The following is a 17,585-nucleotide window of genomic DNA, read 5'->3' as shown; positions in this document are numbered from 1 at the left end:
CTGCTAATCGAACTGTTTCATAGCTTGATTTTTGCGGGACGAGATGACGTTTTCAGCTATACCATTTTTATTTACATATGAGTCTTTAATCACATTTTAAATTTTTTGTCCAGTCTATGAAGAAAAGATAGTTTACTGAAGGGGTTCACTGAAGGGGTTAACAAGTGTGACAATTTTATATAGCTTTTTACAGATGTAGCAACACCAAATATGTACATTTTTTGTTTATTTTTATTCTTACATAAATATACATATTTATTGGTATAGTAGTTTTCATTTTTTTGTTCTTTATTTACTAATTTTTATATATATATATATATATTTTCAATATTTTTAATTTTCTTTCACTATTTTATATATTCCCTATATAGTACATTAACTTTTATTTATCTGATCACTAGTATAATCAAGCACTAGCATTGCAATTACGTTATTGCTGTGACAGAAGCCTCTTAGACCATGATGTTGACATGGTCTAACAAGATTGCCTTAGCTGGCAGTTAGAGCTTGGCTATAAGTTACGCTGAGCTCCTGGCAACTAACGTGCATAATCGCTATGAAGGAAATATCCGTCATTTTGCGGAAAGCCCTTTTTGATCAAGTCATAAATTTATGTCAAATTTCGTGAAGAGTTAACCTCTCCAGCAATTTGAATGATAGCTTGCTTTACTGCGCATCAGGCTGATTGCAAAGAATTCTATAGAGACATTTCTAAAATTATGTGCAAATTATGTGCAAATTATGTGCAAATTTTGCAGCTGCATGTACAACTGCAAAAGAGGAAAGCTAGCTGACACAAAAAATGTGATTCTGCGTTGAAAAAGCAGAGAGGGTATAGGCCGCTTTACACGCTGCAATATCATTACCAATATCGCTAGCGTGCATATTCGCCCCCATCGGTTGTGCAAACATGGGCATATCGCTGCCCATGGTGCACAACATCGTGCAGACCCGTCACACTACTTACCTGCCTAGCGATGTCGCTGTGACCGGCGAACCGCCTTCTTTCTAAGGGGGCGGTTCGTTCAGCGTCACAGCGACGTCACTAAGCGGCCGCCCAATCAAAGCGGAGGGGCGGAGATGAGCGGGACAAACATCCCGCCCACCTCCTTCCTTCCTCATTGCTGGCGGGACGCAGGTAAGGAGAGGTTCCTCGTTCCTGCGGTGTCACACTCAGCGGTGTGCTGCCGCAGGAACGACGAACTACATCGTTACTGCAGCAGCAACAATAATTGAGCTTAGGGGGGGATGTCACCGATTAGCAATTTTGAACATTTTTGCAACGATTCAAAATCGCTAATAGGTGTCACACACAACGTCATCGCTAACGCGGCTGGATGTGCGTCACGAAATCCATGACCCCAACGACATCGCTTTAGCGATGTCGTAGCGTAAAAAGCGGCCTTTAGTCACTATCTCTGCATTTCTGATAACTTGATTCAAGGAGCTTACTTTAAGATTTGCCCATTGCAGGAAACAAAAGCTACAGAATAGCTGGATGTAGTTGACCTAAATGAGCTATGTATACAGCAACTTGTATGTCAACCAGGTGTCTTCTGCAGCTCCTGTCACTTTCATGCAGCAGAGCTGGAAGCGACGCTGGATCATCCTGGATTCCGCCGGACATGGAGGGCTTTTTGGGGCTGATTAAATTGGTGAACCAGGAAATGTGTTTGTGTTTTTTATTTCTAATAAAGGATTTTTCAGGTGTGTGTGTTTATTTACTGTAATTTACAGATTAATCATGGAAGGTATCTCGGGGAGACGCCTGACATGTTTAATCTAGGATTTATTGGCAGCTATGGGCTGCCAATAACTCCTTATTACCCCGATTTACCAACGCACCAGGGCAAATCGGGAAGAGCTGGGTACTGTCCGAGAACAGTTGCATCTAATGTATGCGGCCATTCTGGGCGGCTGCTGACTGATATTGTTAGGCTGGGGGGCTCCCCATAACGTGGAGCTCCCCATCCTGAGAATACCAGCCTTCAGCCGTATGGCTTTATCTGGCTGGTATTAAATTTGGGGGGGAACCGCACGCCGTTTTTTTTAATTATTTATTTATTTATTTCTATACTCCATAGTGACACGCCCACCGGCTGCTGTGATTGGGTGCAGTGAGACACCTGTCACTCAGCGTTTGGGCGTGTCTCACTGCAACCAATCATGGGCGCCGGTGGGCGGGGAAAGCAGGGAATACGAGATTGTTTAATGAGCGGCCGGCTTTTTCAAATTAGAAAAAGCCGCCGGAGCAGTGTGAACGCCGTGCAGCGCCGGTGATCAGGGATCGGTGAGTATGAGAGCAGGGGGGACACTTCAGTCACTCGGGGGATTAGCGGTCACCGGTGAATCCTTCACAGGTGACCGCTAATCAGTACACGGCACACAGACAGAGCCGCGGCATGACAATGAAGTCGGGTGAAGTTCACCCGAGTTCATTCTCATCCCGCTACTCTGTCTTCCGACATGTAGTAACGACATTTTGCATCACACACGGACATTTCTCACGGACAACATAACCACACATGCGTGCAAGGAACGTTTTATTTGGACTCCCATAGGCTAACATTATGTTCGTGTGTGCGTGCTCCGTCCCAAAAACGAACATGCTTCCGTGCCAAACGGAGCAAAAAACATGGGACGCACATGAATACACGGAAGATCAAATAACACGCACGTGTGCCTTTAAACATAAAAAAACATATGTGCACGTTTGGTCGTATCTCCGATATGTACGGAAACGGACCAAACACGCACGTTTTAAATGGATGTGTGTTGCAGGCCTAAGACAAAAATCTCCATGAAAAATATGCTAATTGACCTATAATATTGGATAAAATCCTGTTCAACTCCACATACAGTATGGTATATAGCATATACCCTTAGATTGTAATAATATATGTATCAGAAAGGGCATCTTTGACATTATTTTTAGTGAATTGACAATTGCAGTATCAAGCAGCAGAGATGTTCATAATCTCACTGCTTGTACAGTAAAGAATCGCCATTTGTGATCCTGATCTAAATTTAACATGCCACCATGAGTTTTTTAAATGGACATGTGAAGGAGGCCTAAGGTATACAATTTTAGGATTTCTTTGTTCTTGCATTAACAAAGCGGATAGTTTTGCTACATATGTCACTTTTACATCACACAAACTTCTAAGAGTTTTATTATTAGAGAATAGAATTCATTTTCATTAGCCCTGAAAAGGACTTTTGGGTTAATGTAGCAGCAGCAAGATCTGTAAGTCTAGAATCCCTGACTACATAACTATAATACACTACCCTTCTCCAGCCTCTTGCCCTACACTAAATATTAATAAGAGCAGTGTTATTAAAAAATAGAATAGATTTTTTAGGTAGAAGCAGCAAGGTCTGTAAGGCTAGAATCCCTGCCTACATGTCTCTACTACACTATCCCTACTCCAGCCTCTTACAATACACTAAATGCAGATTGGAGTGGTATTATTAGAGAATAGAATATATTTTTTCTTAGCAGCAGTAAGGTCTGTAAGACAATATTCACTGTCTACATGCTTCTAATACACTATCCCTTCTACCGCAGCTTGCCCTACACTAAATGGAGAAAACGGCGGTATTATTATTAGAGAATAGAATAGATTTATTACGTAGCAGCAACAAGGTTTTTAAGGATAGAATATGTTGCTATGACTATGGATAGCAGGAAACTGGGGATCCTACACTGACCATCAAGCTAGGGGGACCGAAGCTATCCCTAATTTCAGGGATACTCCTAATGGTGAAGAGGCCTGAGTCTCCTTCCTGGCCCTGCTTCTGACCAGTCCTGATCTGATACCTTCCTCCCCCCGGAAGGGACAGGCCCAGGACAGGAGTGAAATGAAACACAGAAATAGACAGACTTGAGAAACCAAAACTCTGTCACTTAACACGAACACACAGAGGTATAAGACAATAAAGGATTAAAAGGAAAATAAGAGCAGGAAGAAAGCAGCAAGATGACAGGGTAAACTGCACAACTACTTCAAGCAAAAAGCAACACTTTCACCAGAAAGTCTCAGACACCAAAGCTCACAGACCAACACAATAAACTATAGCTGACATGGGTAGAAGATTTCATACAGAATAAATAGGAGGGGAGCATATTTAATTAGCTTCCCCATCCATGTGATCAAAGGAGTCTCACAAGCAGAAATTAACTCTTGCTAGCCTGCCTATGAATCAGCATACAGTAGGTCGACACCCGAGTCCGCCTGTGTTGATCCAAGACACCAGAGAAACCATCGGGGTGTGAGAATCTGCAATGTGAACAGAGTCAGCCACCGCTATGACAGTCTGCGAATTTATGCAGAATTCTGTGAGACAGAATCCTTGCCTACATTCCTCTAATACACTCTCCCTTGTCCAGCATCTAGCCATACACTAATTGCAGACAAAGAGTGGTGTTATTAGAGAAAGAGAATCTATTTCAATTAGCCCTGTATCATCATTATCCCTATTTCATCATTGGTTTCATTTGAATCTGAATCCATGATGCAGATGTCATTCAGAGAGTGATAGATGAGAGGAGCCCATTGTCGGCAATAGCACTGGAACCCCTTGAATCATAGACCCTATATCAACCGTATAGTCTGCTGTTATCAGTAGTACACTACTAATATCCAACAATATTCATTTATCAAGAACGGAATAAACTTTTAGCTACAAATATGCCTCAAATAAAGGGCGAAAGTAAAATACAGCTCATTGAAAGGCATTGCTAAGAGGGTCCAGCGTCTCAATAGTTGAAATGGAAAAGTTCTATTTTTACATCTATCTGTATACTAATACTTATGTATAATTCCCACTTTTCTGCCTAAAGCTGTAATGCGAACTCATGGGGAATAGTATAACCTCCACAAAGCTGAACTTTCAATCAGCTTTTCCTTGTCATCATCCTTTTCTAGAATACAGATTATTTGCTGACTTAAACAGTTTTGGCACAAGAATAGCTTATAGTAAGACAAGATGCTACATTTATGAAGCCTCATCCTTACATAATAATGACTTCCATTACGGCTGATCTTTACTTGATAGATGACTTTGTCATAGCTTATACTAATTGAGAAATCAAGAAGAGAACATTGTGAATTTTTATGTGTCTGCGCAAATAAAGATTTTGCTCTAGAAACAAGATACCAAGATATATCTAAATACTGGAATAGAAGCCAATAGCTTGGTAATTTTTAAGAAGATCTGAATCACTTTAGTTGTATTTTTGGCAAACTTATTTCACTTTATCATCTTGGCATTTCATTACATTTTACGATCACAAAGTCAACTCTCCTGCAACAAAGCGAAACATGGTTCTTTGAAATAAATGTTGTCATTAACGAGCCATGCCAACCCCAGTGACAGATTTGCAGTTGTAATGAATAACACTTCCCGCAAAGTTCTCCTATCTGACAGAAAAGCAGTGACATTACTGTAGGAAAATACTTAGGCTTTCAGAGACAGATTGACGCTGGTGAATAACTAAACCCTTAGTTCTGACATGTACACATCAGCCACATAAAACATGTCACACATAGATCACCTGTGCTCAGCAAGCTTTGCTGGGACCCGGTGCCGAAATTATTGTTATGGATAATGTTTAATTGATGATTATAGTCAAATATTAATGGGGCTTTGCATTGATTGTGTGATCACACTATTAGGAAAGTGCAAACACTGCAGAAAAAATCGTTGGCAATTTTAAGGCAAATTTTCCGCAAAATCTGCATCCATGAAATGCACATTTGGCTTAGAATTCACTGCGAATTTACTCCCTCTATAGAGATGAGGGTGAAGTCTGTGGTAAGAAACAAAAAATTGTAGAAATCAACATTTTGCTAAACTTAAAAATCTGCACTGCTGGTGAATTGTCATACAAAAAAACACATGGATGAGATTTGTTCAAATAATGTCTTGTACTGAACTCTACTGTATGTTTTCAGTGCACAAATCATGAAAAAGTTCAGTTTACAACATTTTACAACATTTTACAACATTTACAACATTTCTATTACGTCTATTTACTTTAACCACAATTGTAAAATTTTTGTTGGGAATGAGCAGAACAGAGAAACATAAAGCATTAATTAATGTGTCAATGCTAAAGGTTCTTAATGGAACTATTGTGTCAGCAGAGAATGACTGTTCAAACCAAGCACAGGCACTCGTGCCAATCACTTAAAGGAAACCTGTCACTAGTTTTTTCCCTATTAAACCAAAAATATCATCTTCTGCAGCTCCTGGGCTGCATTCTAGGAAGGTGCACCGTGTTTCTGGCCTCCCTTGCAGACCCCTAAAAGAACTTTATAAAATCTTACCATTTCCTATGCAAATGAGTTTGGTTGGCCGGATGGGTGGGCTCTAATTCGGCTCCTGTCCCAACTCCTGCCGCTGTTCGCCATCCACCAGTCATGATTTACATGGATGATGCCGCCCCATCATCATCCATGCTGCTGGAGTCTCGCGCAGGCGCATTTCACTGTGCCCCTATCGCGGGGCTGAGCTTAAAATTTCTCTTGCGTGAGCGCCGGTGATGTAGTTGTGCAGGCGCGAGATTATGGGTGGGTACGAGGATGACGCTGGTGAGGTCATACACAGCGCCGCCCATAATCTCGCGCCTGCGCAACTACATCACAGCCGCTCGTGCAAAGGAAACTTTATGCTCAGCCCCGCTATAGAGGCCCAGCGAGATGCACCTGCGTGAGACTCCAGCAGCATGGACAATGACGGGGGCAGCGTCATCCATGTAAATCATGCCTGGGGGACAGCGAACAGCAGCAGGAGGGGGAGACAGGAGACAATTTAGAGCCTGCCCATCTGGCCAACCAAACTCATTTGCATAGGTTTTAATTGGTAACGGTAAGATTTTATAAAGTTCTTTTAGGGGTCTGCAAGGGGGGCCAGCAACAAGGTGCACCTCCCTAGAATGCAGCCCAGGAGCTGCAGAAGGTGATATTTGTGGTTTAATAGGGAAGAAAACTGGTGACAGATTCCCTTTAAATACACCTTCCCACTTTCTTGTTCTCCTAATATCTCCCCCCATCTCTGGCTCTATGAAGCCAGGGCTGTCAATCACAGAAGAAGGGAGGGTATAGAGAGATATAGATGGAAATAGGCAGGTCAGGTAGGAAAGTATATTTAATTGATTAGCCCCACCATGATGCACCAGTTCTTGTCATTGGTTTGAACAGTCATCCTGTGCCGACAGAGTTCTTTTAACCTCTTCCCCAGCCAGCTTAATTTCACCTTCATGACCAGACTTATTTTTTCAATTCTGACCAATGTCATTTTGACAGGTTATAACTCTTGAATGCTCAACAAGTCCCATTGATTCTGATATTTTTTTTAAACATGTTGTTCTTAATGAAAGGGGTAAATTTAGGATGATATTTTTTGTGTTTGTTTGTGAAAATAACAGAAATTTGGCAAAAATGTTGAATATTTTGCCATTTTAAAACTTTTAATTTGTATAAGCTTTAACCAGATAGTTATGGCACACAAAATAGGTAATAAATAACATTTCCCACATGTGTACTTAACATCATCATAACTTTTGAAACATTAATTTTTGGGGGTAAGAAGTTAGAAGAGTTCAAAGTTTATCAGCAATTTCTAATTTTTCCAACAAAATTAACAAACTATTTGTTTTAGTAACCACATCACATTTGAAATTACTTTTTGAGAGGTGAACTGTACAGTTCAAACTGCTCTAAACCACATTCTAGAACTAAAGCCATGAAACAATAAAACTTCAACTTTTTCCCACAAAAATGTTACTTTGGCCCCACAGTTTTCATTATTACAAGGGTAACAGGAGAAAATGCACTGTACAATTTGTTGTGCAATTTCTCCTGAGTTTGCCGATACCTCATTTGTGGTGAAAAGTTACTGTGGGGGTGCATGGCCACTTTTGAGGCACAGAGCAAGTTAATGAGGTGAAGGAGCACCATATGTGAGTTCAGGTTTTGTTGTAATGGTTTGCAGGTGCCATGTGACATTGGCAAAGCACCTGGGGTGTGTTACGGGGGAACCGGCAGATTAGGACCAGGGGGTATATATCCTAATTGCCAGTCGGGGCCCACCGTACTCTAGATGACAAAGGAGCTGCTGGCACCTGAGGGTTAGGCGGAGACTATAGAGCTGGATGGCTCTGAGATAACCCAGGAACTCTGGGAACTGGTCACGTGTGTTGGGACACGTCAGACCGGACACAACCCGATTAGCGTTTTGGTGCACCTAGCGCTACACCAACCACGTGTGCAGGAAACACGTCAGGCCGGGTGGTAACCAGATAGCGTTGACCGGAAGACCGCCACGAAAGCGCCCTGTCGGCCACATGTGTAGGACACGTCAGGCCGAGCGGTCCTCCGATTAGCGTTTCTGGCCACCTCTCGACTGGCCACGTGTGTGTAGGACACGTCAGGCCAGATGGGTACACCAGTAGCGTTGACCGGGAAGCCGAGTAGGATAAGGAACACCCTGTTAACTCCACAGGGGTCCTGGGGTACGCTGTCCGTGCGCGTAGGGGGCACAACCGGACAGGTGGCGCAGCAGGTGCGTTGTCCATGTGCGTAGGGGGCACAATCGGACAGGTGGCGCAGCAGGTGCGTTGTCCGTGTGCGTAGGAGGCACAATCGGACAGGTGGCGCAGCAGGTGCGTTGTCCGTGTGCGTAGGGGGCACAATCGGACAGGAAGCACAGCAGCCGCAGCCCAGTTAACGCCACTGGGCTGCTATAGCAAGACTGGAACGGCAGGAGGGAAGCACGGCGCCTGACCCTGATGTGCCGAGCCACGAATCTTGGCGTGACAGGCACCGTTCGCCTAACCCTACCTACCGCTTCCCAACATAGGCTTATGCCGCAATGAGGCTCTAACATGGAGGTGTGCTCTGACTGAGCAAAAGTGAAGACTGCGCACCTCCATGTTGTCTCCAGCCCCTTTTATAACCTGGGTCTGCCCCAAACCCAGGGTGGAACCACCAAGGTCCAATAGCAGAGTGCCATGTCATCAGTAACGTCACATGCGACCTATCCGGAACCGCCACGTCATTGATGACCTCATGGCAGCCACGCCCCAAACACTTCACCAGTCATCGTCTGACGACCAATACTGAGGTGCCAGATCATAGGGGCGGGCCTCTGCGAGCCAGTCCGGAGTTGCCACGTCATCATGACACCTGACACCCTCTGCCCTATCAGGGCCTGCCACCTCACGGACATGCTCAGTGAGGTCCTTACCGGACCTAGCCTCTGATGCACTAAGTGTCTGAGCATGCCCAGTAGCCTGAGCAACAGGCTCAGAAAGCAGACTATCAGTTTGAGCATGCTCAGTAGGCACATCCCAGAACTTAGACACAGCACGAAGTCCAAGTACCTGTGCAAAGAGGCTTTTAGGGTTAATTGTGGGAGCATGCTCAGTAGCCTGAACTGAGGACTTAGTCTCAGACATAACACAATCAGGCTGAGCATGCTCACTAGGCAAAACACCGGGCTTAAACTCTGGCTGGGGTAAATCGGCGCACGCATGTGCACTAGCCGCCTCTCCACACTTAGACGTGGTGGAAGGAACAGCCAACTGGATGACCCGAGGCACGGCCAAGAACGGCAGCCGGCGCCTGGGCGCAACAGGAACCGCAGCAGGCTGGCTGCGGCTATGGCGGCGCCGGTTCGTAACAGGGTGCTAAACAGTGGAACTCCTCCATAAGTGACCCAATTTTGTAAATTAGACCCCTCAAGGAATTTATCTAGATTTTTGTTGAGCTCCTTCAACTCCCAGGTACTTCACAGAATTTTATAACTTTGAGCTGTGAAAATAAAAAAAAAATCATTTTTAATCACAAAAATGTTGCTATAACCCCATATTTTTCAAATTCACAAGAGTAACAGGAGATAATGGACAGTACAATTTGTTGTGCAATTTCTCCTGAGTATGCCAATACTCCATATGTGGTCAAAAACTACTTTTGAGGCACAGTACAAAGTGGAAGAGAGAAGTGCCAAATTTGAGTTCAGATTTAGTTGAAAAGACTTTTGAGGCACAGATCTTCCAAGAATAGTTTGCAGACTCCATTTGCAGAGCCCCTAAGTGACAGAACAGAAGAAATTCCTTCACTTTGCCACATTTTGACAATTACACCCCTCTGGGAATACATCTACAGGTGTAATGACGATTTAGTCTCTGGAAAACACCCAAACGCAGTGAATGTTGCAGAATTAAAAATTGCAAATTAGCCCTTGTCGTGCCCAATACATTGTAGTGTCTGTACATTGTGCCCAGTGCGTTCTACTGGAGACACACATCCCATAAATTAAGTGGGCTCTCCTCACTACATTAATGCCAAACATGCAGACACTTAAGGCCGCTTTACACGCTGCAATATCGCTATCGATATTGCTAGCGTGCATACCCGCCCCCGTCGATTGTGCGTTATGGGCAAATCGCTGCCTGTGGCGCATAACATCGCTAATACCCATCACACATACTTACCTGCCTAGCGACGTCGCTTTTGCCGGCGAACCGCCTTCTTTCTAAGGGGGCGGTTCGTGCGGCATCACAGCGACGTCACTAAGCGGCCGCAAAAGAGAAGCGGAGGGGCAGAGATGAGCGGAAGAAACATTCCGCCCATCTCCTTCCTTCCTCATTGCGGGCGGCCGCAAGTACGAGATTGTTCCTCGTTCCTGCGGTGTCACTGATAGCGATGTGTGCTGTCGCAGGAACGATGAACAATCTGTGTCCTGCTACAGCAACGATATTTGGGAAATGGACAGCGTTTCAACGATCAACGATAAGGTAAGTAAAATTGCTCGGTAACGGTCGTTCGTGCGTTTCACACGCAACAACGTCGCTAAAGAGGCCGGATGTGCGTCCCGAATTCCGTGAACCCAACGACGATGTCGCTGCGTGTAAAGCGGACTTAAGTTACGTAATTGCATGCATTTACGCTGCGTATTGCACTGCAGCGTAAATGCATGCATTTTGCATCCCCTGCACAGTCTATGTAGATTGTACATGATACGTGCACACGATGCTTTTATGATTGCAGCTATTTGGGTGCTAAAATTTTGACCCAAAACGTTCATAAAATGAGCATGTCAATTAATTCATGCACTTTGGATGCAGCTCCCACTCTGTCTATAGTGGGGGCAGCAGCCATGGAGCATGAAATCGGCTTTTTTTGCACAGAAAAACTGCATCCATTATGCAGTGTTTCTGCAGCTATTTGACGTGCACATGTGCTGTCAAATCACTGCAGAATATTCAGCAGTTACATGCGCATGAGCCCTAACTGTGGTTGAGGTACATTGTGGAGTTCAGAAAGGAGAAAGGCATTTGAATTTTAAAGGGCACATTTGAGGGCTAGCCATAGGGTTTTTCCAAAGCCTTTGTACTACCAGTAACATGGAAGCCCCCTATATTTCCGTTAACAGATGATGGACCTGAGTGGAGTCTGCTGTTTTTGTGGGTTGAGTTGAACACTTTTTGGTAGCGATTTGGGTACTGAACATTTTGGATCAGTCCACATTTAACCTGTGCTTTGTGCTGAGCACTTATGTAACGCCCCTGTAGATTGGTCGTTACAGCAGGGTATTGTATAATATCCTTCCCGGGCAGGAAGAGGTCACCCAGGTGAGTTCCCACACACACACACCAGCAGCCACCAGGAAGGAGTTAATAATTTTCCAGCACCTAGCTTAGGTTTGCATAACACAGCCTGTCTCTTAAATGAGCGGGAAGCAGGTGGCCTCACACAGACACGTCACCATGACAACTTGTCAAATTCCTGTGAGGGTGGGGGCATGAGGTAGAAACAAGTTGCAGGGTAGACTGGAAATCCAGTCAGAACCGTCTGAGATGTGAAGCAGCAGAGACCTCTGCAGGACCGCTCCTGCAGAGGGGAACTAGCCAGACCAGGGCTAGTAACAACTTAAGGAAGGGGAACCGGTCTGAGTAATTATGGGGAAGGTAACTGGTAGCGCCTGTTCGTCCCCAGGCTGCTACAGAAGACAGAGAGAAAGGCGAGCGAGTCTCCAAGAACACCAGGCCATGGATACCGCAACAATCCGCACACGAAAGTAAGACCCTCATATTATCCTACCGCACCCTGCCTGTGTCCTGCCCAGGACCAACCGGAGGCTACAATGGCAAGGACCAGCACCCGGGGGTGACTTTGAACAGACCAGTGAATTAAAGATTCTGGAACACGCACCCGGTGACTCTGTGACTACATGCCACCGCCCCGTGCCCCGATGCTTCCGTGGACTGCCGCCCCCAATTCTAACTACCTCCCGGGGCTTCCCCGCTCCACCCATGGGGAGCGATACAATCACGACTGCACCTAACATCTGCCCTGGAGAGAGACTATGTAGTGGCTGCTAATCACCTGGCCGCATACCACGTGTGGTGCTGCTAGCAATCCCCATTCTCGTGCAATACCAGTCCAGGGAGAGAGAAGAAATGCAGGGGAAGGGAGTCCGTGGGGGAAGAGGCCGAGACCCCAGTTGCCTCCTAACCGGTGACATGCTCCCCAGGAACCCCGTCACCCTTTTTCCATTACCCCCTTGTTATACCGGACTATCGATCCCTTTTAATGAAACCCGCCAGGGTCACGGAACTTGGGTCGGGCCACTCCAGCTTGACCCCGACCACCATTGGCCCGGTGAACGTGTAAGCCCTGCAGACTCCGGCGTTGGCGTTTCACTTACATCTTGGTTTCCAACTACATCTCTGACATACTTGATTCAGGTGAAAAACCTCATGGATCTATTCACTACTGAGGCAGCAGAGTTACTCCAGAACTTTTGGCCTCTGTTCAGCAGTGTCCGTCTTTTCAAAGGTGAACAGAACAAAACTAATGATGATTACACTTATGTGTACGCATAAAAAGACAAGTAAAAAGATGGAAACCATACCACAGGCCAGACAGGAGATCACAGTGACTTCCTCTGCTTCATTCAGTGAAGTTTCCATTGATAGTTTTGTCTGAATCATGCTTTTTAGAGATTTACATGCAGCTCCCAGTGTAAGTGCTTAGCTTAGAGTTCAGGATAAATATGAGCTGTGCCTTACTGCAATCTTTGGGAGACAGAATGAACAAATCGACAGCAGTTGAAGAAATGGTTTATTTTATTTTTTTTACACCATTCATTTTGCTGTGCACATGATAGGGCAGTTTTGTTCCCCAGGTCAGTATGATTACAGCGATACCAGGTTTATATTGATTTTTTTTACAATCACACTAAAATGCTATTTTACAAAATAAAGGGTTTTTTGCATCACTGAATTGTAAGGTCAGGCCTTAGTTTTTTATTTTTCTGCTGACAGAGTCACGTGTGGGCTTGTTTTTTGCTGGATGAGATAGAGTTTTTATTGATATCATTTTGAGCCACATAATATTTTTTATTGCTTTCTATTCCGCTTTTTGTGAGGCAAAATCAAGAAGAAACAACAATTCAGGATTTTTTATTTTATTTTTACGTCATTCACCGTGTTGTAAAAGTAATGACAGCTTTATTTTTTAGGCAGTATGTTTACAGCGATATCACATTTGTATACAGTGGTTTTTATTTGTTTTGCCTTTATTACACCATAAAAACTATTTTTTAGAAAAAACAATTTTTGCATTGATGTATTCTGAGACTATAGCTTTTTTAAATTTTTCTACTGATGGAGGTGAATGGTGGCTTATTTTTGGGGGACAAGACAATGTTTTGAGTAGAACCGTTTTTATTTATATGTGACTTTTTCATTGCATTTTATTCCACTTTTTTGCCAGCTGTATGATGAAAGGACATAGTTTTTGCTACTTTTTTACGGTGTTCACTGAAGGGTTTAACAGTCACAGCTCACTTTCTGTTACTTAACTGTCAAAAGGCAGAAAGAAGGAAGCCAGAACTGATTGATCACAGGGCTTACAAGGCTCGTGTGTCAAAATAATGTCATGCAAGCCCCAGGAACACGAGTGCTAACATTGCTGGAACTGCACTGGCAGCAGAGGTGACTATAGATTTTCTTACTTTTATGTAGGCATACTTAGAGAATGAGAAGGAGTTGTCCAAGTTGTGGTGCTGCAGAAAGGGTCAGTGGCTCAGTGGTTAGCACTGCCATCCTGCAGCGCTGGGGTCCTGGGTTCATATCCTACCAAGGACAACGTCTGCAAGGAGGTTGTATCTTCTCCTTGTGTTTGTGTGTGTTTCCTCCCACACTCCAAAGACATACTGATAGGGAATTTAGATTGTGAGCCCCAATGGGGACAGCTTTGCCAAAGTATGTAAAGCGCTGTGGAATTAATAGTGCTGCATAAATAAATATAAGGGACAAAACTGATGCAGTGTAACATATCAATTGTTGTGTCCTTTACAGGCATATATTTTTAACTTTTACCATGCAGGTTGACATTTATATTAAAAAAAATATAAGAAACCTGAATTCCTGCAAAATCTCTTTCACCTAATTTCAATGAAAACACTGCTGACACTCTGACTCAGCCGATAGCACTGTAATATCATGGTGGATTGAAAAAATGCGCCAGAATCCAAGAAATGTGCTGTTACCAAGGCCATATTTTACTGCATTTTTTCGAATTTAACTGGCGTTTTATCAAAATGCCATAAAAAAGAAGACGTCTGGAGAGTCCTCAAAGGCATCAGTTACTGTTGCTTCTGTGAAGGATGGGGACGCAACTTTTTTGTTGACATTCTTGGGGATGTACCTAAAATGATTTGAATGAATATCATTTAGATTTGATGGAACTTTTGCATTCATTACATAGGACAAATCATACTTCCATTTCATGTGTCCTATGTTGCACAGTGTTTACTATGAAATATTTGAGTTACTCAGAAAAGATAAATTGATACCCATCCACATCAGCATTAGCCATATGTCACCTATATATTGCAATACATTTGTAAGTTTCAGCTGCTGCATGCTAACAAGATATTCAGCCTTATCACATTGAACATGTCAAGCAAATGTTACATCCATTAGGCTCGAATTCGCCACTTACATAAATTTAAAGTTGTGTGTATTTTGTGAAGAGCTTTACACTTTTCATTGATTTTATTGCAATACCTGTATTATTCACCTTCTTTTAAAGAGCCACTATAATCGCATTTTCCGGCCTAATTTGACCTTTTGAGTGGAGAGGTGAATGGCGGATGCTGGAAAGTACAGATGTTGAGGCTTCCATATGACACAATAAAATAGGATATACTTTTTTAAGGCTGGTGCTCATAAGTAAAAAATTAAATACTATTCAACATAGGCATGAGGGGGAATGCAAAAGATTGCAAATATAACACTTTGTTGGCTTCAAGACAAAGAAAATAATTTTTTCACCAAATCCGACGTTTCGGCTCAGATAGAGCTTTTCTCAAAGATTTGTTATCTGTACGCAACGAAAACATGAAACATCACTTTTGAAAGTATGGCCAATGTCTCCTCCTCATTCTAGGAAAAAGTATTTTATGGCATGGGTGTCACAAGAACAAGCTAAAATAGTAACTGAAGAATAGTATAGGCTTGGTTTGACCACTTTTTTAACGATGGTGCTCAGAAGTAAAAAATTAGATACTAGTCAAAGTACACTTCAGCACACATGAGGAGCAATTTGTATAAGGCTGGTGTCACACTTGCGAGTGCCCTGCGTGTATCTCACGCGGGTGACACGTTGCATCACCCGACACGGACCCACACTCTCCTGTGAGGAGAGTGTGAGTCCGTGCCAGGTGATGCAACGCGACACTCGCGCGAGATACACGCGAGGCACTCACAAATGTAACACCGGCCTAATAGATATATTTCTCATTTTAGGTTCTTACACTTACTCAAATTGAACAACTTTCTATATACGTAAAAATATCAAATTTGATCAGCTCACCTCAGCCAGAAAGAATCTCTCCGCACGGATCCTGGGGAGTAGACCCGGGAGTACACTTGTAAAGGCAGAAAAAATCCAGCGATGTAGATTCTAAAACATCCAAGACTTTATTTTTTCTTATTAAAAAACATTCCACAGGGAAACAATATTAGAAAATATAAAACCGGAGACAATTTACCGATGCCATCTCATTCGCGTCCAAACACAGACATGTTTCGGGACTGACTCCTTTCTCATGAGTCAGTCCCGAAACATGTCTGTGTTTGGACGCGAATGAGATGGCGTCGGTAAATTGTCTCCGGTTTTATGTTTCTAATACTGTTTCCCTGTGGAATGTTTTTTAATAAGAAAAAATAAAGTCTTGGATGTTTTAGAATCTATATCGCTGCATTTTTTCTGCCTTCACAACTTTCTATATAGGTATGCTGTAGCCCCCTTCTCATGTATATGTTTTTTGCTTATGTTACTTGCTGCACACATTTGTTGTTCTAAATATCTCTTATTTTCTATTTGAACTATATGCCGATACGCCTCCCAAAACGCTATACAATTTATTTTCTTATATGTGCTTATTTATTTTAGTTTATTGTATTTCTTTCTGTATACTCTGTACTCTATATGACCAGTAAATTTATACATGTAGTGTACAGATAACAAATCCTTGAGAATGGCTCTATATGAGCTGAAACATCGAATTTGGTGAAGAAAATGTTTTTCTTTGTCTTGAAGCCTATAATAAAATGTCACATTTGCCATCTTTCACATTCCCCTAATGTGTGCCGAAGTTTACAGTATAGACCATATGACATAGCAGCATACTACTAAAAGAGGCAGCTCATTCGGACACTATGGAACCTGTGAATTGAGAGGATGACTTTGTGCTGAGTGGCACCACCGCCCTCCCAACTAGGGTCTAAATTTCAATGGTATCTGCATCCTCAGACTATAGATACAGTTGAACTTGGAGCTATTGAATTCCTGTTTCACATTTCAGCCTGTGTGTCGAAATATCAGTCGATAAGGCATGATGACATTACTAGCTTGTGCCTGCTGCACAGAGCACATGCCACACAGAACAGAGCATGTTATTTTTTAAGTGATCAGTACTGATGGGGCATTATGTTATATGTGGGGGCTGTGGGACTCATGTGTGAGGGCCATGGTACTGTATACAAAACTGCCATGGTCATCATAATGTGCATGATGGGCTGTGAGGGCCATTTACTTTGTGTGTGGGGTACTGTGAAAGACATCTTACTGTGTGTGGGGAACTATGAGGACCTTTTAATATTTAGGGTGAAATTTTGGGGGTTCATACTGTGTTGTTGTTCTGTGTGGTATATTATACCGTGTTGGAGACTGTAGTTCATTGTCTAAAGGCAATATGGGGTTACCATACTGTGTATGAATCTGTTGTGGGAAAATTGAAAAGTCATACTGTGTGGGGAGAATTTTTGGTGGGCATAATAGTCTAGAGGGACATATTTTACTGGGTGGGAACACCAAGTGAATTCAGGAGATGCACAATTACATGTCCCTGTCTTTAAAAATAAGGTGGTATGCCCTTCTGTGACTGCACTTACTGTATATCTCATGACCCTATGAACTCTGCCATTTTTTTGTGTGGGTGGGTGGAGAGAGGGTGGCCCAATAACGATTTCTGCTATGGAACCACATGATATGTCGCATGAA

This window comes from Anomaloglossus baeobatrachus, chromosome 3 (assembly GCF_048569485.1).
Source record: "Anomaloglossus baeobatrachus isolate aAnoBae1 chromosome 3, aAnoBae1.hap1, whole genome shotgun sequence".
In the NCBI taxonomy this organism is placed as follows: domain Eukaryota; kingdom Metazoa; phylum Chordata; class Amphibia; order Anura; family Aromobatidae; genus Anomaloglossus; species Anomaloglossus baeobatrachus.
This window is presented reverse-complemented; position numbering follows the sequence as displayed.